Raw genomic sequence first — 24,447 nt, forward strand, 5'->3', positions numbered from 1 at the left:
CTATAAGTTTGCAGATGATACGATTGTGGTGGGTCGTATCTCAAACAACGACGAATCAGAATACAGAAGGGAGATAGATCACTTGGTTGCCTGGTGTACCAAAAACAACCTATCTCTAAATGTTGGAAAGACCAAAGAACTGATCATTGACTTCAGGAAGCGTAGCACAACACCCACCCTGTCTACATCAATGGCTCCGAAGTGGAGATGGTCGATAGCTTTAAGTTCCTGGGGGTCACCATCACCAACAGTCTGTCCTGGTCCACTCACGTTGATGCAACAGTCAAGAAAGCCCAACAACGTCTCTACTTCCTACGGAAGCTAAAGAAATTCGGCATGTCTGCATCGACTCTCACAACCTTCTACAGATGTGCCACAGAGAGCATCCTATCCGGTTGCGTCACAGCTTAGTATGGCAACTGCTCGGCCCAAGATCGCAAGAAACTGCAGAGTGCGGTGAACTCAGCCCAACGCATCATACAAGCTTGCCACCCTCCCATTGATTCTGTATATACCTCCCGCTGCCTCAGAAAGGCAGACAGCATTGTCAGAGACCCCTCCCACCCAGGCTTTGTCCTCCTCAAGACCCTTCCATCAGGCAGAAAAGACAGAAGTCTGAAGACCCGCACATCCAGACATAGGAACAGCTTCTTCCCCACAGCTACAAGACTCCTCAACAACTCCCCCTCGGACTGATTTGTTCCCTGTAAGAACACTATTCACGATGCCCTATGCTGCCCTATACTGTAACCAATCACTATTTGTTGATGCACCACTGTCAATGTACTCTGTCGATTATTCTTTTGTCTACTATGTACGTACTGTGTACGTTCCCTTGGCCGCAGAAAAATGCTTTTCACTGTACTTCGGTACATGTAACAATAAATATCAATCAATCAATTATTTAGTGTGACCAATCTGCCTACCCGTGCATCTTTTTGGTTACGGGGGTGAAACCCATGCAGACACGGGAAGAATGTAAAAGCTCTACACGGATAGTGACCTGGGGCCTGGATCGAACCCTGATCCTCGGTGTCGTGAGGCAGCAGTGCTAACCACTGCGCCACAGTGCCGCCGCTCCATATGCCTTCTTAACCACTTTATCTACCTGTCCTGCTGCCTTTAGGGATAACTGGACATTCACCCCAAAGACCCTTTGGTCCTCTGTACTTTCTACCATTCATTATCTACTCCCTTGCCTTGTTAGTCTTCCAAAATGCATCATCTCACACTTTTCATTTATACTGCTCTGCCCATCAGACCAGCCCTTCTAAATCGTCTTTTAGTTTTTAAAAGAGCTCTTGTTACCTGATTTCACAGAATCATAGGATCATAAAATCCCTACAGTACAGAAGGAGACCATTCGGACCATTTGCACTGACCCTCCGAAAGAGCACTCTACCAGGGAGAATCCCCCACCCTATCCATGTAATCCCACCTCGTCATTTGTGCCAATTCAGCACTTCTTGCTCAGGTGGTAAAAGATTTGTCCATGTGTTAATTTGTGATATGTGAAAGGTGATAAATCCAGCCAGTCAGCAACATCTCCATAACATCAAGAATGCCCGTGCGATGTAGAAAGAGGTTTAATGACCTTGCCAGAGCAGTAAAGCTAAATGACTTGCCACAAATGTCTGTTATTATCATCATGTGCTGCAGTTTCAATGACAAGGGGAAGTGGGATAAATACATGACGGAGGAAGAAATAGGAGGATATGCTGATATCGTTAGTCAAAGAGAGGTGCAGAGATTCTTTTTTTTCTATATAAATTTGGAGTACCCAATCATTTTTTTTTCCAATTAAGGGGCAATTTAGCGTAGCCAATCCACCTAGCTTGCACATCCTTGGGTTGTGGGGGCGAAACCCACGCAAACACGGGGAGAATGTGTAAACTCCTTGCGGACAGTGAACCAGAGCCGTGATCGAACCTTGGACCTCGGCACCGTGAGGCAGCAATGCTAACCACTGCACCACCGTGCTGCCCCATGCAGAGATTCTAATAATAATCGTAATTAGTATCACAAGTAGGCTTACATTAACACTGCAATGAAGTTACTGTGAAGAAACCCCAATCACCACACTCCGGTGCCTGTTCAGGTACACAGAGGGAGAATTCAGAATGTCCAAATTACCTAACAGCACATCTTTCGGGACTTGTGGGAGGAAACTGAGGCACCCGGAGGAAACCCACGCAGACATGGGGAGAACTCTGCATAGACAGTGACCCAAGCCGGGAATCGAACCTGGGACCCTGGCGCTGTCAAGCAACAGTCTGGTTACGAGGAACATAAAAACTAGCATCGATCTGTTGTGCTGAATGGCCGGCCTTTGCACTGTCGACTCTTTGTAACTCAATGCAAATTCAGTTCATGGACTCTATTTTCAGAATCAAAATCAGTGTCCGTGTATGACTTGATCATCGCCAACTGCCTGCAGACCTCTGTCCTCCCACAGGTAGAGACGAGTTCTTCTCTATGATATCCATGGCTTGTTCATCCTGCTGGCTAATTGCCTGAATCAATCCACTGTGGCCTTCAGCTGCAGTTCTCTTTGCCATTTTTTCCTGCAAAAAATAATTCATCAATATCAGATAACCGCAACGTCCTTGGAACCTTATTTCAATTGACCGCCAGCATTCAAAGAGTGCATTGAAGTAGTCGGAGGTGTTTGAGCATGATAGTTCGTCACAACATGCAGGCAGGTTAAGATATTATGGTATGTTAAGCGGATTTTTCTTTTATTATGCCAAGGGATGCTTTTCAATGTTAAAGTTGAAAGCTGTTATTGTCCATGGGTCAGTTTGACTGGTGGAAGGTACAATATGTGTTCTGTCAAAACCCATAGATGCTGAACCTCTACACTTAGGACATGGAATGAGGAATTTTCTCTGCAGCTGTCAGGTTATTTAAGCTGACAGCTCACTTAGCTTTGCAGCCCTGGTGAGGTTGTGACATTTCTTCATGCACTCTAAGTGGGGGAAGGGACACTCGGTGCTATGGATTTCCACGGACAGCCTCTGCCATCTTTCTTTACCTTGTGGTATCCACCAGGCTGAGACGCCCTTGCTTCCAAGCCTGAAGTTTGTGGGTTCAAGTCCCACTCCAGGGAGTTGAACACAAAAAGCTGACTTCCAGCACAGTACTGAAGGGATGTTGCACGATCCTTTAGACATAAGTTCAACCACATCCATCAACTCAGGCTAAAAGATCGCATGATGTGACTTTGAGGAAGAACATGGAAGTTCTTCCCTGGTGTCCTGGCCAATCTTAACCAATGGGATAAAAACAGCTTGTCTCGACGTCTACCTCATTTTCAGGGCCTTGCTGTGTGAAAATTGGCTGCTCAGTTTCCTGCAATACAATAGTGACTACATATCCAAAGTACTTAATTGGCTGTAAAGTGCAATAAGGTCATGAAAGTTGCTATGGAAATACTATGCCTTCTTCCTTTGATCAGTTACTGCATGGACAGTGTGGTGATATGCCTGTGCACAATGTTGCATGCATTCAGCGATGCGACTTCCGACCAGCAAGTGGCGTCAGACATCAGTCATGTGACATCCAACTATTGGCAGAAGGCTGTAAGGCATACACCAGCACATAATGATAGTTTAATGTAACTCTCTGATAACTTGGTCCGTATAGCAATTCTGATACATCAATAAATCATCATTCTAGTTAAGTCACCAGCAGTTCTGTAGATTCATTGCAAAGAGAAGATCACAGAACACAACAGACAGTTCCAGTGAATAAAATATTCCATTGCGCTTCATGAAGCAGTACCTGCAGAATGGTGGCCTAAAAATAGAGGGTGCTCGTCTACGCTTTATTTAAATTTCCCTGCCATCCCTGGGCAGAACTGCCCCAATTGCTGGCAGCACGGATTGGAAATCTCCTTCAGAAAACTGTTAGAATGATTAATTAAGAGATTAACAGTCGGTTAGTCGTGGAGGGCTTAAACATTGTTCAAGAGAGAGACCTGTTGAGGAAGTTTCTCATTGTACACTCACCAGGACAAATACAAGAATGCCACAATAATTTATGCTGCAGGAGAAAGGGGTTCTGATTGGCTGGCAAGTCGACTGTGATTGGCCAAGGCGTTGCCATGATGAAAGCAACGGGAAATTAGAGGCTCGCCAAGCTCCCTGATAAGTTATAGTTAGCAATATCACGAAAGCTTCTATATTTGCAACTTCAACCATTCCTGTATTAGAAACTGAGGATTTAATAAATTCTCAAAAAGAAATTAAAGCCCAGGGGTTGGATTCTCTGCAGCCCCGTTCCGAAATCGGGCTCGGCGCCGGTCTGGTGATTCTCCGGGACCCGAGAATCGGCGTGATCGCGGAGTACGGTGCGCGACTGGCTGCCCATTGCCAGGGGCCCGCCCGGCGATCTTCTGCTCCCGACCGGCCGAGTTCCCGACAACGTGGAACTAACCACCGATTGCCAGTTGGGATGTTGGCGTGGCGGCTCCGGACTCAGTCCACGGCCGCCATGGTGGGGGGGGGGGGGGGGGGGGGTGCGGGGGGTGCGGGGGGGATCGGACACCGGGGGGTGGGACCTTATAGGCGGTCGGGGTTTACATTCACGCGGTTAGATGCTCGGGTGCACGGCCGATCATGAGGCTCTAATTTATGTGGTCCAGCTCGACAGTTCGGGTTCGCCGTGGAGCTCGGAGCAGCGGCTGGAGGCCGCCGGCGTGGGCCTGTGCGGACTCTGAACCGAAAGTGCGGGGGTCTGTAAATCTGCGAGATTTACTCCGGTCCCTGCTAGCCCCCTGCAGGGCACTGAATTAGTTCATCTTTTTTCCAGGAATCACTGGAGTAAAACTCCAGCGTTTCTACTCCGGCGTGGGGACATAGTCCCATTTTGGGAGAATCCAGCCCCAGACCTTGCAACCTCTGAAAATGGAAGCTCTGGCGGAAAGAGGTCCTACAGCACTGTGCCTGAGACTAAGTCCCGAGTTAGAATTTCAGGTATGTACCAGGGGCCCCGGGGAGGGGGTGGGTAGGAGATGCCTTTGTTGGGGGTGGTCGGATCCCAGTGTCAGGCAGTAGGCTATGGGGGTTGGTGCGAAGAAGGTTGGAGCTCCCCGGTCCGTGAGGGGAGGGCACTGCCAGTCCGAAGGGGCCTTCCAATTGTTATAAGAATGCTACACAAGCTTGGTGGCACCCAGCTCAGTCGGAGGCCAGAGGCATAGCGTGAAAAGGACAGCACTTTACAGTTGAAGGTTCAAAGCCATGTTCTGTGACCTCCAAATATGGAAAGTAGTCCCTCATTGGATCTTCCTGCCCCTACCCGATGCCAGTATTGGATGTAGGCCCCAGAATCTGCAAAAGGGCACGACAGCGGGAACAGGGGGTAAAAGGGGCAACCTGGAACTCCAGCGCCATCTGCTTTTTGCTCCTTCTTCAACGGTGTCTCCAGAGAGCACCTTCGACTGGCAGCGAAGCAGCACAAAATCTCCAGCTCCTTGTACCTCATGGTGAGCATCATCAGACCGACCAGACTAGGAGACCATCCCGGTGAGATGACCCAAAGACTAGAACCAGCCCTAGACAAGAGGGGAAGCCCAAATCGACAACTGCAGATCCTGAAACAACCCTCAAAGACCGAGGAACAGCCTGTCCCAGCCTTCCTGAACAGGTATTACCAGTATTTTCAGACAAACAGTTCAAATACAGTGATCGGGTCCTGTGGATAGAGTGTAGTGAATCCTTGGAAATGTGTGTCAGAAGTAGATAGCTAGTGCAGATTTGAGATTATTTATTGAAGAGTTCTGTGAAGAGATTGTTAGAGTTCGATAGAGTTTAATTAAAGTACAATAGTAGAGTCTGATAAATATTCTTTTTCCTTGATAAGGTATTCAATGAAGTTGTGCTGGACCTTCACCTGACTCTTATCCCCTTTGTCTATCTCACTGCGTAATGTGCCTGAGTTGAAAAGGGTTCCTATAAACTGGTCAAGACCGGTCGGGGTACATCTAACCACCTTTCACTTTCCAACAAAGGGCAAACCACTGTCGAGAAAAGCAACATGGGACAATACTGTTGCTCTTATTAGCCTTAGTTTTATTAGCTCTAATTCTGTCACCTTTGCTCACGAGTCGCCAGGTATCTTTCTGATACCGCCACGTGGTTCAAGCTCAAGTAATGATTAATAATACAGCACACCGCTTAGTAAATGTTAAATCAACGATCATTTATTATATACAGCAATAAATACTTACACAATAATCCTACTTCTAGACTATTACCTACCACTAAAGGCCAAGACTTAACTTTGGTGATGGCCCACCAGGTCAGGGAAACAAATGGTCTATCGAATTAGGTCTGGCCTGCGGGATTCAAAAAGGCTGGTACGGGTCGATAGTCTGGAACACCTATCTGGTAGCGATCGCTGGAGTAAAACTTACTTGTTCTTCGTCGAAGGGTCTCTCGAAGGTTGCGAGCAGGAGAAGAAGGGTCGATCTGAACTTGGCCCCTATTTTTATAGTCCCTAGGGGCTTCCCGCTTCTCGGGGCGGACCTTGACCCTGGTCCCAAGTGATTGGACTTGGTCCCAATCACTGGGTTCGATATGCTCCAATAATGGGGCGATTCCTTGATCGGGGGGTAGTCGTCCACCTTTCTTTGTCTCCGCCACTGCAGGCGCCGAGAGGTCTGGATCGGCTTTCAATTACTAATTTGTAGCAATTGTTCCCGGGGATGGCCGATTAAACTGCAGATGGCTGGGTTGATGTGCTGCTAATGGTTGCAGGTATCGGTCTGGCCGACTTCCCCAGAGCCGAATACACTGTTCTGCCTGCAGCTGTCAGTTTTAAGTCCTGTTGGCTGATTTTCCCATCAGCCTCTTTAGTTCGCCATTTTACATCGGGGTTTGGCCATTTTACTCGGGGATCAGCCATTTTAGGTGGCTACAATACATAAGCCAATCCTAAGCCAAGAACCTGCCTTTGGGAAAAGCGCACATGAATCATTGAATGAATGAGTTATCAAATGAATACTCTCCATCTGTTTTCACAGTGGAGAAGGGGATGCTGCCAATGCAGCAACAAAGAAGGATGCAGTGGTAGTGTTGGAGAAGGATGGAAAAAGAGAAAGAGAACGTACTCAACAGGTTTGCTGTCCTCAAAGTAGCCCCTTGGTTTGGATGGGATGCACCCTAGGTTACAGAAGGAAGCAAGGATGGAAATTAGGGAGGCTCTGACTGGGTTTTTTCCTACTTTCCTTGGATCCGACTGAGGAATCTCTACAACACCTAAGATGACCTGAGGTCCGAAAGTGTTTCACAGCTGATGTAGAATCAGAGAATAGAATCGCCGCAATGCAGAAGGAGGCCTTTCAGCTCTATCGAGTCTGCACCGACCCTTTGAAAGACCACCCTACCAAAGCCCAATCCTGAACATGTTTGGAAAGTGGGAGGAAACCCAGACATACATGGGGAGAAAGTGCAAACTTCACACAGACAGTCATCCAAAGCCAGAATTAAACCCGGGTCTCTGGTGCAGTGAGGCAGAAGTGCTAACCACTCTGCCACAGTACTTGTGGGAAAATCCACATCAAAGTAGTGGGAGTCATTCAAAAATGAAATAGAGAGAGTGCAAAGCCAATATGTTCCTGTAAAGGTAAAGGGTGGGACCACAATGTCCAGAGAGCCTTGGCTGCCAAGGGATGTAAAGAATTGGATGAAGGAAAAAAAAGAAAGGAAAAGCCAAAGATGTTTTTCAGTATATTCAGGGCAAGAGGGTAACCAGGGAAAGAGTGGGGCCCATTAGCGACCAAAGTGACATTCTGTGTCTGGAGTTGGAAGACGTGGTGAAGTATTAAATTAATATTTTGCATCTGCGTTCACTATGGAGAAGGACAGCCTAAGTATAGAAATCAGGGAGAGGGACTGTGATGATATAGTTGAACAGATTAGCATTGAGAGGGAGGAGGTGTTAACAGTTTTAGTGCACTTAAAAGTGGATAAATTTCCCGGACTTTGGTGTATATGTCCTGATGCACGATCAATTGCACAGAGATGAGAATTGAATACAACTGAGGCTTTATTACTCTAAGATGTGTGGCCTCCTACAGCAGCTGGCAAAATGGCTGCTGTATAGGGAGCACACATATTTATACTCCGCCTACTGGGCGGAGCCAGCAGGCAGGGACTACCAGCGTAACCAGGGTCTTACCACACATCTGCTAATATGTACAACAGTGGTGATTACCACATTCACCCCCTGTTAAAATGAGTCCGGCAGGGGTGGTGGAGAACTATATACAGAGCAAGTTTAATATACAGAAGGGAAAAAAAATATTTCTTTCTGAAGTCCAGTACAAGGTGGTTTGATAGTCCCGAACCAATTATAGATTTAGCCGGTCCGGGGCCTTGATGTGGCGTTGGTGGCGGTGAATCCGGTGTTGGTCTGGTCCTCAGTGACTCCGGGAGCATGCCGAAATCTTCTTCATTCTCGGGCGTGGGCAGGGGGAGGACGGATGGTCCTGGGGGGGTTGCTGCTGGGTGCGCCGGGGGAGGGGGGGGGGGTGGAGCCGGCCTGGAGGGATGTGTGAGTGTCGAACCTGCTGGTGCCAGGTCCCTGAGGGAGACAGTATCCTGGCAGCCGTCGGGGTACGCTACATAGGCATACTGGGGGTTAGCGTGGAGTAACTGCACCCTTTCAACCAACGGATCCGCCTTGTGGAGTCGGACGTGCCTACGCAGGAGGACGGGTCCTGGAGCTGTGAGCCAAGTCGGGAGCGACAGCCCGGATGTGGACTTCCTTGGGAAGACAAAGAGACGTTCATGGGGTGTGTTGTTAGTGGCGTTGCACAGTAGTGACCCAATGGAGTGCAGTTCATCCTGGAGGACCATATGCCAGCGGGAGACCGGGAGATATCTGGACCGTAGGGCCAGCTGGACGGCCCTTCAGACCGTCCCGTTTTCCCTCTCCACTTGCCCGTTTCCCTTGGGGTTACAGCTGGTTGTTCTGCTGGAGGCAGATACCCCTGCTGAGCAAGAACTGACGCAGCTCATCACTCATGAATGAGGATCCCTGTCACTGTGGATGTAGGCGGGGAAGCCGAACAGAGTGAAGATTGTGTTGAGGGCTTTGATGGCGGTGGCAAACGTTATATCAGGGCATGGGGTGGCAAAGGGGAATCTGGAGTATTCATCGACCACACTGAGGAAATACGTGTTATGGTCGGTGGAGGGGCGGGGCCCTTTGAAATCCACGCTGAGGCGTTCGAAGGGGCGGGAGGCCTTCACCAGGCGCGTGCGGTCCAGCTGGTAGAAGTGCGGTTTGCACTCCGCACAGACCTGGCAGTCCCTGGTGATTGCCCTGACTTCCTCGACGGTGTAGGGCAGATTGCGGGCCTTTATGAAATGGTACAACCGTGTGACTCCCGGGTGACAAAGGTTATCGTGCAGGGTCCGGAGTCGGTCCACCTGTGCGCTGGCACATGTACCTCGGGATAGGGCATCTGGGGGCTCATTGAGCTTGCTGGGGTGATACAAAATCTGGTAGTTGTAGGTGGAGAGCTCGATCCTCCACCTCAAGATTTTATCATTTTTGATCTTGCTCCGCTGTGTGTTATTGAACATGAAGGCTACCGACCGTTGGTCAGTGAGGAGAGTGAATCTCCTGCCGGCCAGGTAATGCCTCTGATGCCGCATAGCTTCAACGATGGCTTAGGCCTCTTTTTCGACGGAGGAGTGCCAAATTTCAGAGGCATGAAGGGTGCAGGAAAAGAATGCCACGGGCCTGCCTGCCTGATTGAGCGTGACGGCTAGGGCGACGTCTGATGCGTCGCTCTCCACTTGAAAGGGCAGCGTCTCATCTACTGCGGACATCGTGGCCTTGGCGATATCGGCTCTAATACGGTTGAAGACATGTTGAGCCTCTGCCGTCAGGGGGAAAAGGGTGGACTGGATGATTGGGCGGGCCTTGTCCGCGTAGTTTGGGACCCACTGGGGGTAGTATGAAAAGAACCCGAGGCAGCGTTTGAGGGCCTTGGGGCAGTGGGGAAGGGGGAGCTCCATGAGGGGGCGCATGCGGTCGGGATCGGGCCCCAGAACTCCGTTCTGGACCACATAGCCGAGGATGGCTAAGCGGTTCGTGCTGAATACGCACCTTTCCTCGTTATAGGTGAGGTTTAGGAGAGTGGCGGTGTGGAGAAATTTAGCAAGGTTGGCATTGTGGTCCTGCTGATTGTGGCCGCAGATGGTGACATTGTCTAGATATGGGAAGATGGCCCGCAACCCGTACCGGTCGACCATTTCGTCCTTCTCCCTATGGAAGACCGAGACCCCGTTGGTGACGCCGAAGGGAACCCTGAGTAAATGGTAGAGGCGGCCGTCTGCCTCGAAGGCAGTGTATGGGTGGTCCGCCTTACGGATGGGGAATTGGTGGTAGGCGATTTGAGGTCTACAGTTGAGAAGACCCGGTACAGTGCAATCTGATTGACCATATCAGATATGCGTGGGAGGGGGTACGCGTCGAGCTGCGTGTACCTATTGATAGTCTGGCTGTAGTCCACGATACTGTGTTTCTCCCCAGTTTTCACCACGACCACTTGGGCTCACCGGGGGCTGTTCTGGCCTTGATGATGCCTTCCCGAAGCAGCCGCTGGACCTCAGACCTGATGAAGGTCCTGTCCTGGGCACTGTACTGTCTGCTCCTTGTGGCGATGGGTTTGCAATCCGGGGTTAGTTTTACGAATAGGGAAGGTGGGACGACCTTTAGGGTCGCGAGGCCGCACACAGTAAGGGGTGGTAGGGGCCCGCCGAATTTCAATGTTAGGCTCTGGAGGTTACACTGGAAGTCCAGGCCGAGTAGCAGGGCAGCGCAGAGGTTGGGGAGGACGTAGAGACGGAAGCCGCTGAATTCCACGCCCTGGACCATGAGTGTGACAATACTGTAACCCTGGATCGCCGCGGTGTGGGATCTGGAGGCCAGGGAGATTCTTTGATTGGCGGGGTGTACCGCAAGGAAGCAGCGCCTTACCGTATCTGAATGGATGAAGCTTTCGGTGCTCACCGAGTCCAGCAGGCAAGAGGTCTCGTGCCCATCGATCTTCACTCTTGTCGATGCGGTGGCTAGATTGTGCGGGCGAGACTGGTCGATCGTGACTGAGGCGAGTCGTGGCTGGTCGTCACTGGTGTCGAACGATGGGGTGCCTGAGGGGCACGGGTCCTGGAACAATGGTAGTGCCCATGTGCCGTGGGGAAGACAAGATGGCGGCGCCTGATGATCTTGGGGTGGACACGATGCCGGCGCCCACTGGCCGCGCATGGTCCAGGGGGGGTGAAGATGGCGGCATCCATTGTCCGTACGTGAGGGGGTTCGGGGCAATAGCGGCGACGAACGGGCCTGGCACACCGCTGCGAAATGCCCCTTCTTGCCGTAGGCCTTGCAAAGGGCAGTGCGGGCCGGGCAGCGTTGGCGGGCAGCGTTGGCGGGGGTGCCCGCAGAAGTAACATCGGGGGCCCCGGGGTTGGTGGCTGGCGCGTGGCACAGGCGTATTGGCTGCTTGAGGCCCCCGGTGGGGCAGCTGTCTGCGGAGTCCACGATGTGTAGGAGGGGTGGGCCGCGCGGCTGGTGGTGTAGGCCTAAATATTGCGCGAGGCGACAGTTTTTTTGTTGCTGCGAGGTCGAGCGTGGCCCCCTCTAAATGTCGCTGCCGTATGCGGTCTGACCCTATCCCCGTAACGAAGGTGTCCCGCATGAGGAGGTTCGAATGTTCCGTGGCCGTGACGGCCTGACAGTCAGTCTCTGACCAGAGGAATTAAGGCACTCCAGAAATCTTCTACGGACTCACCAGGGGGTTGACTGCGAGTAGAGAGTAGATGTCTGGCGAAGAGTTTTCGTCTGCTGGGCGTAATTCTCTTTCAGTAGCGCCATGGCTTTGGCGTAATTCGGCGTGTCCTGGATAAGAGGAAAGACGTTGAAGCTCAGCCGCGAGTAGAGTATCTGGATCTTCTGAGCTTCCGGGATTGGGTCTGGTGCAGACCTGATGTAAGCTTCAAAACAAGTTAGCCAGTGTTGAAAGTCCTTTTTGGCGTCGCTTGATTGCGGATCCAGCTGCAGGCGATCCGTCTTGATGCGGAGGTCCATCTTCTGAAAATCTTAGAGTAATTAATTGATGCACGATCAATTGCACAGAGATGTGAGTTGAATACAACTGAGGCTTTATTACTCTAAGATGTGTGGCCTCCTACAGCAGCTGGCGAAACACATATTTATACTCCGCCTACTGGGTGGAGCCAGCAGGCAGGGACTACCCCCATATCTGCACGAGAAGATGTCTTACCACACATCTTCTAATATGTACAACAGTGGTGATTACCACATGTACATAGGTCCCTGAAGACAGCAGGCCAGATTGGTGGTTGAGAAGACATATGGGATACTTGCCTTTATTAGTCAGGGTTTATAATATAAATGCAAAAATTGTGCAAAACACCCGTTCGTCCATTGCTAGAATACTGGGCGTCATTCTCCGACCCCCCGCCGGGTCGGAGAATGGCCGTTGGCCGCCGTGAAACCCGGTACCGGAGATTGGGCGGGGGCGGGAATCGGGCCGCACCGGTTGGCGGGACCCCCCGCTCAATTCTCCGGCCCGAATGGGCCAAAGTCCCGCCCAGAAATTGCCTGCCCCGCCGGCGTAAATCAAAGCTGGTATTTACCGGCGGGACCAGGCGGCGTGGGCGGGCTCCGGGATCCTGGGGGGGGCGCGGGGCGATCTGACCCCGGGGGGTGCCCCCACGGTGGCCTGGCCCGCGATCGGGGCCCAATGATCCGCGCGCGGGCCTGTGCCGTGGGGGCACTCTTTCCCTTCCGCCTCCGCCACGGCCTCCACCATGGCGGAGGCGGAAGAGACTCTCCCCACTGCACATGCGCGGGAAACTGTCGGCCGCCGCTGACGCTCCCACGCATGCGCTGCATTTCCGCGCCAGCTGGCGGGGCAACAAACGCCATTTCCGCCAGCTTGGGGGGCAACAAACGCCATTTCCGCTAGCTGGCGGGTAGGAAATCCCTCCGGCGTCGGCCTAGCCCCTCAATGTTGTGGCTCGGCACCCAAAGATGCGGAGCATTCCGCACCTTTGGGCCGGCGCGATGCCCGTCTCATTGACGCCGTTTTTGGCGCCAGTCGGCGGACATCGCGCCGTTGGGGGAGAATTTCGCCCACTGTGTGCAGTTTTGGTCACACTATAGGAAGGATGTGATTTCACTCGAAAGGGTGCAGAGGATATTCCTCCACCAGGATGCTGGAGCATTTTCTGGTGTTCATTTACAGGATGTGGGCATCGTTGGCCCATCCCTAACCCTTTCCATTTCAGAGGGTGTTTGGGAGGTAACATCAGGTAAGGATGGCAGAACATTAGAGAACCACATGGGTTTTTAACAACAATCAATAATTATTTATTGAATTAAAATTTCACCATCAGCCATGGTGGGATTTAAATCTGGGTCCTCAGACCTTGCCCTGGGTCTCTGGATTAGAGTCCAGTGACAATACCATTGCCTCTCTGCCTCCCCAGCTACGAAGAGAGGCTGGTTAGGCTGGGGTTGTTTTCCTTCGAGCAGAGAAGGTGCTTTTGCTTTTTCTCTCTCTATTCTAACCCCCTCATTTCCATTTCCAGTAGAAAAGCTTTATTTCTTTGCTGCATTTCTAATTGTTCCATTTGGAACTGAATTTTAGCTAATTCTATATGATCCAGGCTATATTTCTGGCATTTCTTTCAAATTTGAATTCTGAGTAATTGCTTCAATTATCTCTACCTTCCTAGCTTTAGCTGGCACTTCTATTTTTAATTCACCTTCCAATTTGATTAGCTTCTCTTTACGTAGCCCCTTTAAGTAAACCAAAGGCAAGTCGTCCACCTGGAGAAAGATCTTAGCAGCCTCCAGTTAGACCACTACAAACCTGGGGTGACATTTTCCGATCCCCCGCCGGGTCGGAGAATCGCCGGGGGCTGGTGTGAATCCCGCCCCGCCGGTTGCCGAAGTCTCCGGCACTGGATATTCGGCAGGGGCGGGAATCGCGCCGCGCCGGTTGGCGGGCCCCCCCGCTCGATTCTCCGGCCCGCATGGGCCGAAGTCCTGCCGATAAATTGCCCGTCCCGCCGGCGTAAATTAAATCACCTACCTTACCGGCGGGACAAGGCGGCGTGGGCGGGCTCCGGGGTCCTGGGGGGGGCGCGGGGCGATCTGACCCCGGGGGGGGGGTGCCCCCACGGTGGCCTGGCCCACGATCGGGGCCCACCGATCCGCGGGCGGGCCTGTGCCGTGGTGGCACTCTTTCCCTTCCGCCTCCGCCACGGTCTCCACCATGGCGGAGGTGGAAGAGACTCCCTCCACTGCGCATGCGTGGGAAACTGTCAGCGGCCGCTGACGCTCCCGCGCATGCGCCGCCCGGAGATGTCATTTCCGCGCCAGCTGGCGGGCAACAAAGGCCGTTTCCGCCAGCTGGCGGGGCGGAAATTCCTCCGGCGTCGGCCTAGCCCCTCAATGTTGGGGCTCAGCCCCCAAAGATGCGGAGCATTCCGCACCTTTAGGACGGCGCAATGCCCGTCTGATTGGCGCCGTTTTGGGCGCCAGTCGGCGGACATCGCGCCGTTTCCGGAGAATTTCGCCCCTGGTGTCTCTTTTTAATCTGTACTGTAACTCAAACATCGCCATCTACTGTTCCAAACATCACAGACCTGAACCTCCAAATTGTGTGATGACCCCCCGCCCCGGGGATAGTGTGCGGTCAATTACCACTCCAATTGACCCAGAGTCGCAACACAATTGAAATAAGTAAATAATTTTCAGAAGAACACCCAAAGTCTTTGGTTCTTGGCTGCCCAATAACTACAGTCACCAGGTTTGTAAATTTTAATTTGTTCATTTTGTTAATAACAAGAACTATAATTAAATATGCAGCAAATAAAACAGGTTAACTATCATCTAGAACAACGAACAAAGAACAAGACAGCACAAGAACAGGCCCTTCGACCCTCCAAGCCTGTACCGGTCATGATACCACCTTTGCCAAAACCCTCAGCACTTCCTTGTGCCGTATCCCTCTTCACCGATCCTATCCATGTGTTTGTCAAGATGCCTTTTGAATGCCGTTAATATATCTGCTTACACAACCTCCCCTGGCAACGCGTTCCAACTCACCACCCTCTGTGAAAAAGACCTGCCTCGCACATCTCCTCTAAACTTTGCCCCATGGACTTAAACCTATTCCCCCTGTTGACTGACCCCTCTATCCTGGGAACTAGTGCCTGCCCATCCACTCTATCCATGCCCCTCATAATCTTGTAGACCTCTATCAGGTCACCCCTCAACCTCCGTCTTTCCAATGAAAGTAGGTAAATTATTGGAGAGAATAGACAGTCCAAGTCTATTCAGCCTCTCCACATAGTTAACACCCTCCAGACCAGGCAACATTCTAGTAAACTTCCTCTGCACCCTCTCCAAAGCCTCAACATCCTTCTGGTAGTGCGGTGACCAGAATTGCCAGTTTTTATATTCGATGCCCCGTCCAATGAAGGTAAGCATTCCGTATGCTTTCTTGACTACCTTGTCCACTTGTGTTGCCACCTTCAAAGATCTGTGGACCTGCACGCCCAGATCACGCTGACTTTCTATATTCAGAAGAGTTTTGCCATTTACAATATATTTCCCCTCTATGTTACCAAAATGCATTACCTCACATTTGTCCAGATTATACTCCTTTTGCCATTTCTCTGCCCAAGTCTCCAACCTATCCATGTCCTGCTGTATCTTCTGACGATCCTCAACACTATCTGCCACTCCACCAACATTGGTGTCATCCGCGAACTTACTAATCAGACCGGCTACATTTTCCTCCAAATCGTTTATGTACACTACAAACAACAGCGGCCCCAGCACAGATCCCTGTGGAACACCATGAGTGACAACCTTCCATTCAGAAAAACACCCTTCTACTGCTACCTTTTGCCTTCTGTGACCGAGCCAGTTCTGTATCCATCTTACCACATCCCCTCTGATCCCGTGTGACTTCATCTTTTTGTACCAGTTTTCCTTACTGCCATCAGACTTTTGAATGGACCTACCTCGTATTAAGTTGATCTTTTCTCTACACCTTGCTCCAACTATAACATTATATTCTGCAGTCTCTTCTTCCTTCCTTAGGTACGGTATGCATTGTTTGTACAGCATGCAAGAAACAATATTTTTCACTGTATATTAATACATGTGACAATAATAAATCAAATCAAATCAAAATCAAATCAGACTACCATGAGGCACCTTGTCAAAGGCTTTACTGAAGTCCATGTAAACAACATCCACCGCCCTCATCATTCATCTTTGTCACCTCCTCAAAAACTCGATCAAGTTATGAGGCACAACCCCCCCTTCACAAAATCTGTCTATTGCTTATGAGCCCATTTGTTTCCAAATGGGAACAAATTCTGTCCCTGAGAATTCTCTCCAATAATTTACCCACTACCGACTTGAGGCTCACCAGCCTATAGTTGCCAGGATTATCCCTGCTACCTTTCTTAAACAGCGGTCCCACATTAGCTATTCTCCAGTCCTCTGGGATCTCACCTGTAGCCAATGAGGATGCAAAGATGTCAGTCATCTAATCTCTAACCTGCAATCTAACTTGCCCGCCACCCTCTACACACACAAACACACACACAAGACAGACAAACACACACAAAGGGGAGAAGAGGAGTGTAAAATAATAATGAAAAGGGATAAAAGTTTTTTTTCAGATGGTTGTCTTGTAGCACACCTTCCTTCAGTGTAGGCTTTCAGTTAGAGGTTTTGTTTTCAGTCTGTAACAGTTTACTGTCGATTCATTCATATTCCAAGTACAGCTATGCAACTTTTCTGGAGAAAACACAAGAGAAAGAGAGAGAGAGAGAGAGAGAGAGAGAGAGAGAGAAAAAGAGATATAACAGTTTCTTTCCTCTGAACATCCAGAGACTCAACAATCTTTCCTTGGTTCTCGGAGAAATCATCCCACCTGGCAGAATCCAATCACCGCCTGTTACCGGGCAGAATACGGCCTTTTGGCCAATTCATAGGCCACCAGCCAACCAATCGAACCGGGTTCCACCGATCTCTCGGGTGCCGTAAAGTCTGAGTTCTTCCGGTCCAAAGGCTAGCACAGTGTTCTCTTTTGTAACTCTTGGATTCCTCATCTCCCCTGCTCGACTTAGAGGTAATATGTCCATTAAGCAGCCATGAATCAAAATGAAAACAGCAAAAATAAAGAAATAGGAAATAAGGGAATCAACAGGAAGGGCCCTTACTAAAGGAAGAAATCTTTCCCCTTGGTAGACGGGTCAATAATTAGGGGGCATAGATTTAAGGTAATGGGCCTGAGATTTAGAGGGGATTTGAGGAAAAACCTTTCACCCAGTGGTGGTGGGTATCTGGAACTCGCTGCCTGAACATGTGGTAGAGGTGGGAACCATCACAACACTGATTCAGTGCCAGTACAGAATTTCAGAACATTGTTCATAATACAGTGGACTGATGGCCTAATCATTCAAGTTCAGCAGGTTTCAGATAATTTTAAGCGAACAGTTTTGTTATTTAGGTTTAATATTGCAGGCAGAAAGCTACATGTTCTGTATCTTTATCACACGCAAACGATTCACGAAGATTACTTCACAGGGGGAAGGTTGAATGGATAGGATCGGGGCCAAAAGGGTAATGATTGCACAGCTAGGCTTTTATTCCCTTGCGTACAGAAGATCAAAGTATGATCTAATTGAGGTGTTTGGGATAAGTAAAGGATTTTTATTGGGTAAACACTCTTAGCCCAGAAATTTGTTGAGGTTGGGAGTCAATCGAAAATTTTTAAACTGAGATTAATGGATTGTTGTTGGGTGAAGACACGAAGGCTCAAGGAATGAAGGCAGAAAAATGGATTTCAGATAAAGATCAACCGGGGTTCTGGACAGCCTTCTCCGAGGCAATGTCCAAAGTTGTGGGGGTGAGGGTGAAGCCATGCCCAATAGGGGCAATCTTCGGGATATTGGAGCACCCAGAGTTACACATGGGGAAGGGGGCCGACGCCCTTGCTTTCGCTTCCCTAATCGCACGCCGGAGAATCCTGCTCGGCTGGCGACCGGCAGCACCACCCAAAGCTGCAGGCTGGCTCGCTGACCTCTCGGAATTTCTCCACCTGGGGAAGATTAAGTACGCCACCCGAGGATCAGAGGAAGGCCTCCTGGATACTTGGGGGCAGTTTGTCGGCCTGTTCCGAAACCTGTTCGAGGCCAGCAACAAGGAGTAAGTAGCCAGGGGGGAAAAAATAGATGAAGAACCAAAGGACTGCGCAACCCTGGGTGGGGGGTGGGAGGTGGTGGTGGGGGGGGGGGGGGGGGGGGTGGTGGGGGTGAATGGGTAAACCGCAAGAGAAGAGGAAGGGTGCTGAAACCAATTGGGGGGGGGGGAGGGGAGGAAGGGGGGGATATCAATGACCGAGCCAGAGAGCAGCAAAATGTACATAAAGTTCGTGAAATTAAGGACAAAACAAACCTCTCTGTAAAATAAAGCAAATTAGCACGGGCAAGAAAAATGTAATGTATCTAAGTAACAACTGTTTATAAATCTGAGAAAAGCCAATAAAAAGATTTTAAAAAGAAAATGATAAAGATCAACCATGATCTAATTGAATAGCAGTGCGGGCTTGAGGGCCAGGGTGACCTACTCTTGTTCCTAGGTCCACCTGTCACAGAGTGTGACGTGAAAGCAAACAAATCCAAATCAGTCCAGGAAGACTGCCACCTCCCAGGATGGGTCAGAGTTCAAAGAGTTCACATGAGAGGCGTCAATTTAGCCGCATTCATGCAACGAGGAATTGACTGATGACTCGTAAATCAGATGCTGAATGAAACAAGTGCCCATTCAGACAGAGAAAAGGGAAACCCGATTTCTTTTAATCCGAAGATGCTTCAGCAACACTCCCATTGACTGAAGAGTTAGAGGTGTGAACTGCTGTTACGGGAATATTTCTGTAAACTCAGCAGCATTAAAAAATTGTAGCCTTTGGGATTGCTCACGAAATCCTTCACATTGTCAACCATATGGCGTGTGATGTTATTGTCTGACAAAAGTATTTTGTTCAGAATGGAGTTACGTTTTCTTATTTTAGAAACACCTCCCACCAACAATTAAAGTGAGTCAGGAACATCTTTGCGAAACATGTTATTAATATTTTATTATCCGCATTTCCGGCAATGCTCCCAATAGATACAGCAGCACCAGTGATACTGAGGAGTGTTTTATGTGCTGGTAATTCAATCACTTTTGCCTCAATGTGATATGTTTTTTTAAATGCATACAGATGAAAAGATGCGGCAAATCAAAGTGAAGGACTTCTCAGTCTCAATGGCGCAGTGAAAGGTTTTGCGTGCATCAAATCTAGCAACACTGAGATGAAGGCCCAATTAATCTGTGTCGGAGGCTGTTGGTTGAGGAATGTTGACTGGTTAGGAGACTAAGATGGAGACTTTTGTCTTGGAGATGAGGATCTCAAGTCGTGAAATTTCTCGACTCGGCGGAACTGCCTCGGCAGAAAGTGCGCCATCAGAAAGACTTTCCACTCCTGGGGAATGGGTGTAGGATGGAGTTGGGCCCACCGCTCTGGAATTAGATTGGAGTCAGTTACATGGGCAGCCGAGTGTCCGGGCAGGCTGGTTAAAAGGCCTGTTCTCTGGAACTTTGTTCCAGCTGTTTGCTTATATTTTAGTCCCTCTAGCCCTCACCCTTCATGCCCCCTCACACTCCCACCCACTACCTATGCTCCCTGCGTGCAAAGTCATACTCTCCCCCCACCCCTGTGAGCCTTCATAATGTCCACGCCAACTCATGCCCCATCCACTCCATACTTCATACCTTAATACCCTTCATGCCAGCTCGTGTGACTTCCATGCCCATTCCCCCAGTGCACACTCTGCACAGAACTAATGAATCCTGCAGTAATAATGGTATGTGTGGAACTGCCACAAAAAAACACATTCAAAATATATTTTTCAAATTACTATCGATGCCACAACTCTATGGAAGTGTCGGTCAACCAGACCTTTAAGGTATCAGTAACAGAAGCATTTAACTTGTGCAAATAAATGGACCAAGTTACATCGTGCCATTGACGAAAGAGGTCACAGAAAAGTAGCTTATTATAGAATCGTAAAGTTGTCAACTGAACAAAGGTTTCTCTTCTCAGTCGTGTCAACGAAGCAATACTTGTTACAGGCTCAGTGAGGTAGTTCAGGAACAAAAACAGAAAATACTGGACAATCTCAGCAGGTCTGACAGCATCTATGGAGAGAGAAAGGAACTAAATTGAGGGCACTGGGAATGGGAGTGGAACTCCACAATCAGGTCTCATCCATTATTTTTCCCTCACCTCCCTCGTCTGTTCAGATACCCTGTTGGAAGCACAGAATCAAAGAATCATTGAAGCATAGAATTTACAATACAGACGGAGGCCATTCGGCCCATTGAGTTTGCACTGACCCACTGAAAGAGCACCCTACTTACGTCCACGCCTCCACACTATCCCCGTAATCCAGTAACCACACCTAACTTTTGGACACTAAGGGGCAATTTAGCGTGGCCAATCCACCTAACCTGCACATCTTTGGACTGTGGGAGGAAACCGGAGCACCCGGAGGAAACTCACAGACACAGGGAGAAAGTGCAAACTCCGCACAGACAGTCATTTGACGCTGCAATTGAACCTGTGACCCTGGAGCTGTGAGGCAGCAGTGTAACCACTGTGCCACCCACCGTGCCACCCGCGTTAAAATCTGAGCCTGAGGATCGATACTTTGGTTATGGCCAAGCCATAAGTTGAAGCAATTCCTATAATGAGGTGAATGTGTTTCTGACCTGAAAATCTGTGCTCAAAAGGCCTGCATTCCTCTCTAAGGCCATCCTGCGAACTAGGCCCCCAAAACCTGCCTTGATCAGTTTCAAATACCCTGACAGCAATTGCTGTCTACAACAACAACTACGACATCAACTTGTATTTATATAGCATCTCATATATAATAAAATGTCCCAAGGTGCTTTACATGAGTGCCAACACACAAAGTGTAAAACCGAGTCAGCTAAGAAGATATTCACCCGGATCTTTGACGCCCAAAGTCAGGAAATTTCCTGGCTCACTGCCCCTCGATGCAGGCGCTACTAAATGCCAAGGTGTGTTGTGTAAAAGGCCTGCGTTTGTTGTCTGGAACTTTATGTTCGTTGTTTTGTCTCTCTTTATTCCCTCTGGTCTGTGCTGCTAATACCCCATCACCCACCCCCATCCACTCCCAATGGCACTTCCGTATGCCCCATGTTTTCTTTTCCATGTATGGAATGATCTGTCTGGACTGTACGCAGAACAAGACTGTACTTCAGCACACGTGACAATAAACAAATCCAATTCAACCCATCCATGCCACCTATACTAACTCATGTCAATCACTCACCCTCGTGGCCCCTGACCAACTTAATGCCAACTCATGCCATCATTCTTGGCCCTTACATCCTCCATGCCAACCCTATATTTACCATGGGCAGATCTCAGAAGCCATGTTGAAATGAGGTGAGATAAAGAACTAAATATCTGTTAAAACCTTCACTATGTTAAAAAAAACATTCCCATTCAGGCGCCAATGACCAGTGTCACCCAAACGCATAAAATAGTTTGAACACAGATTAAACATGTTAATCATGTTGGGTGAAATTTAGACCACCTGTTTGCCACAGTCACAAATCCCATTATGGTCATTAAATCTCACGAGCGAGCTGTAACATTATTTTCCCGGCGAGAAAGCGGTTTGAGATCTTCCCCAGAAATGGCGTGAAAATATGAAATATATTTTATTTTTGGAGGAATCGGGTAACAGAACCTGAAATGAAAGGGGGAAAAGATATTTCAGAAAAGGGATGACGAATTGTACACCACTATGAATAACAATGAAACAGAACACCCGAGTCCTTGTTCATCGTGGCTGGCGACTACAACCAGGCCAACCTCAAGAGTGTACTGCCAAAATTCCACAAGACATATCTCCTGTCCCACCACGGACGGCAACACTCGACCACTGCTACATGAAAATCAACGGCGTCTACCAATCCATTCCCCAACCACACTTCTGAAACACGGACCATAAGACGGTGCTCCTTCTCCCAGCATACAAACAGAAACGTAAGCGGGAGAATCCGCTTAAGAAGGTTGTGCAGTGCTGGTTCGAGGCACCAGAAGAGCTCCAAAGTGACCAACCTAAATGTGTTTTCTACCAACATCACAGACTTTAATTTGGGTTAACGGAGTTTCTTCGCAGAACCAGAGAGAGGGATGGTAACTCTATTAGAAATATAAATTATTCATATGTGTCCCAGTTATGTATTGGGTTATTTTGAATGCAAAGAATAATTAGTTTATGGGCGGGACGTTAGCACAGTGGTTAGCACTGTTGCTTCATGGCGCCTGGGTCCCAGGTTCGATTCCCAGCTTGGGTCACTGTCTGTGCAGAGTCTGCACGTTCTCCCTGTATCTGTGTGGGTTTCCTCCAGGCGCTCTGGTTTCCTCCCATAAGTCCTGAAAGACGTGCTCATTAGGTGAATTGGACATTCTGAATTCTCCCTCAGTATACCCGAACAAGCGCTGGAATGTTGCGACTAGGGGATTTTCACAGCAACTTCATTGCAGCGTTAATGTAAGCCTACCTGTGACAATAATAAAGATTATTACTATTATTACAGGTCTGTTTGGAATAACCTGTTATATGCAAGAAGAAAGCTGGCAAGCATTCCACAATATGTCACTGGCGGGGGTCTCGTGATTCCCCCACCACGCCATCACCTCAATGCTTCAAAAATCCAGGCACAATTTTTAAAGGCTGCCCTGGTGCACATCAGGCAGAGGCAGGAAACGTTCTCCACCAAGATTCACTCACTGCAGCTCTCCCCCACCGCCCCCCAATGGCACTCTCGGCACCATCCTGTCATTACCCTGGCATCGCCATCACCCCTGAGTGCAAAGCTGCACCATGAGTGCTACACTTACCTCTGAGCTCCTCTTGGAATGATGCCCACCTAGTGCACACCTTATGAGACCAGTCATGCATCATGCTGTTCTGGCACCATGCCGCCATGGGTGCATTTGTTGACATGGGTGTATGATTCCAGTGTGGGGGCCCGGTAATGACTGCAAACATCCAGTCTGTTGTGTTTAAGCAGAAAGCTGGGTCGGACCAAGTCATTCTGTGAAGAGGGGTGTCTGGTGGATTGTGAGGTGGGCTCATCAGTGACACCTATACTTGGACCAGGAGGTTGTATTGGAGATAATGCACCACAGACCCGAGCTCTGGCCGATATATAAGACTGTGAAGAAAAAAATCTGCCTCCCAGCGTGCAAGTATGTTTGAAAGCCTGTCACAGGGAATAGAAAAGTTAAGCTTGGCTAAGTCTGCGGCATTGAGTTGAAGGTCGAGACTCATATTGTTTATAATCATTATCATATTTGCTCAGTGTACCGGTTTAATCAGTGTTGCTTGCACTGGTTTTGTTCACGTTTATATCGTAAAGATTCTTTGGGCATTTCAATTTAGTCTTAGAACCCTGCCGCTTATTTCCTGATCCTTGGGTCTTTCACAAATTATATTCTTTGAAAGGTCATGGGCTGGGATTCTCCGACCACACGCCGGGTCGGAGAAGCGCGGGGGGGGGGGGCGAGATTTGCGCCTCGCCCCTCCGCCGCCGGGCTGTCGACCGGAGAATTGGCGCCAATCGGGACCGCACGGTCGCCACCGCGCCGGTTGGGGGCAGTTGAAAGCGCCCCCCCCCCCCCCCCGGCGATTCGCCGTGCTCGACGGGCCGAGTGCCCGCCAAGTTCCGCTGAGTCCCACCGGCGTGGGTTATGTATGGTCCCACCTAGCGGGACCTCGGAGTTCTGACTTCGGGGGTCGTCCTGGTTTTGGGGGGGGGGAATCCGACTCCGGGGGGGGGCCTCCACGGTGGCCAGGCCCACGATCGGGGCCTACCCTGTAGGGCTCCGTCATATTGCCCGGTAGGCTGACGCGGAGACGGCAACCCACGTGCATGCGCGGACTGGCGGCAGACGTGGTGCACTGGCTTTCAGCGCCGGACCAGCGGATAGCACTCCAGCGCCGTTCTAGCCCCCGAGGAAGGGGTGAATGACTGGGCCTGGAGGCCCGTTGATGCTGGCGTCACTCGCGCCCGTTTTGACGTCGGTGTCAACACTTGGTCGGGATTTCAGAGAATCCCAGCCCATGGTCTATCAAACCAGATTCTAACAAGTGTCCGACTTGTCTGGTGTTTTTGTAGTGGGATCGTAACACTCTACAGATACCCCAACAATAACACCTTCCACAAGCTCAGCTATACCCAGAAACCATTTCGAGTCAAAGATGTATTTTTGAAATGTAGTCACTG

General features: G+C 49.7%; 1 long non-coding RNA gene across 1 annotated transcript; it reads right to left on the minus strand.

The window, feature by feature from the left end:
- Window positions 1-1,568: 1,568 nt before the first annotated feature.
- LOC140409631 (uncharacterized) lies at window positions 1,569-23,313 on the minus strand. The gene is made up of 2 exons (XR_011940447.1): window positions 23,060-23,313; window positions 1,569-2,564 (listed from the first exon to the last, which is right to left on the minus strand). It is a non-coding gene; the product is annotated as an uncharacterized lncRNA (long non-coding RNA).
- Between the last annotated feature and the right edge of the window lie 1,134 nt (window positions 23,314-24,447).

This window comes from Scyliorhinus torazame, chromosome 3 (genome assembly GCF_047496885.1).
Source record: "Scyliorhinus torazame isolate Kashiwa2021f chromosome 3, sScyTor2.1, whole genome shotgun sequence".
Classification (NCBI taxonomy): Eukaryota; Metazoa; Chordata; class Chondrichthyes; order Carcharhiniformes; family Scyliorhinidae; genus Scyliorhinus; species Scyliorhinus torazame.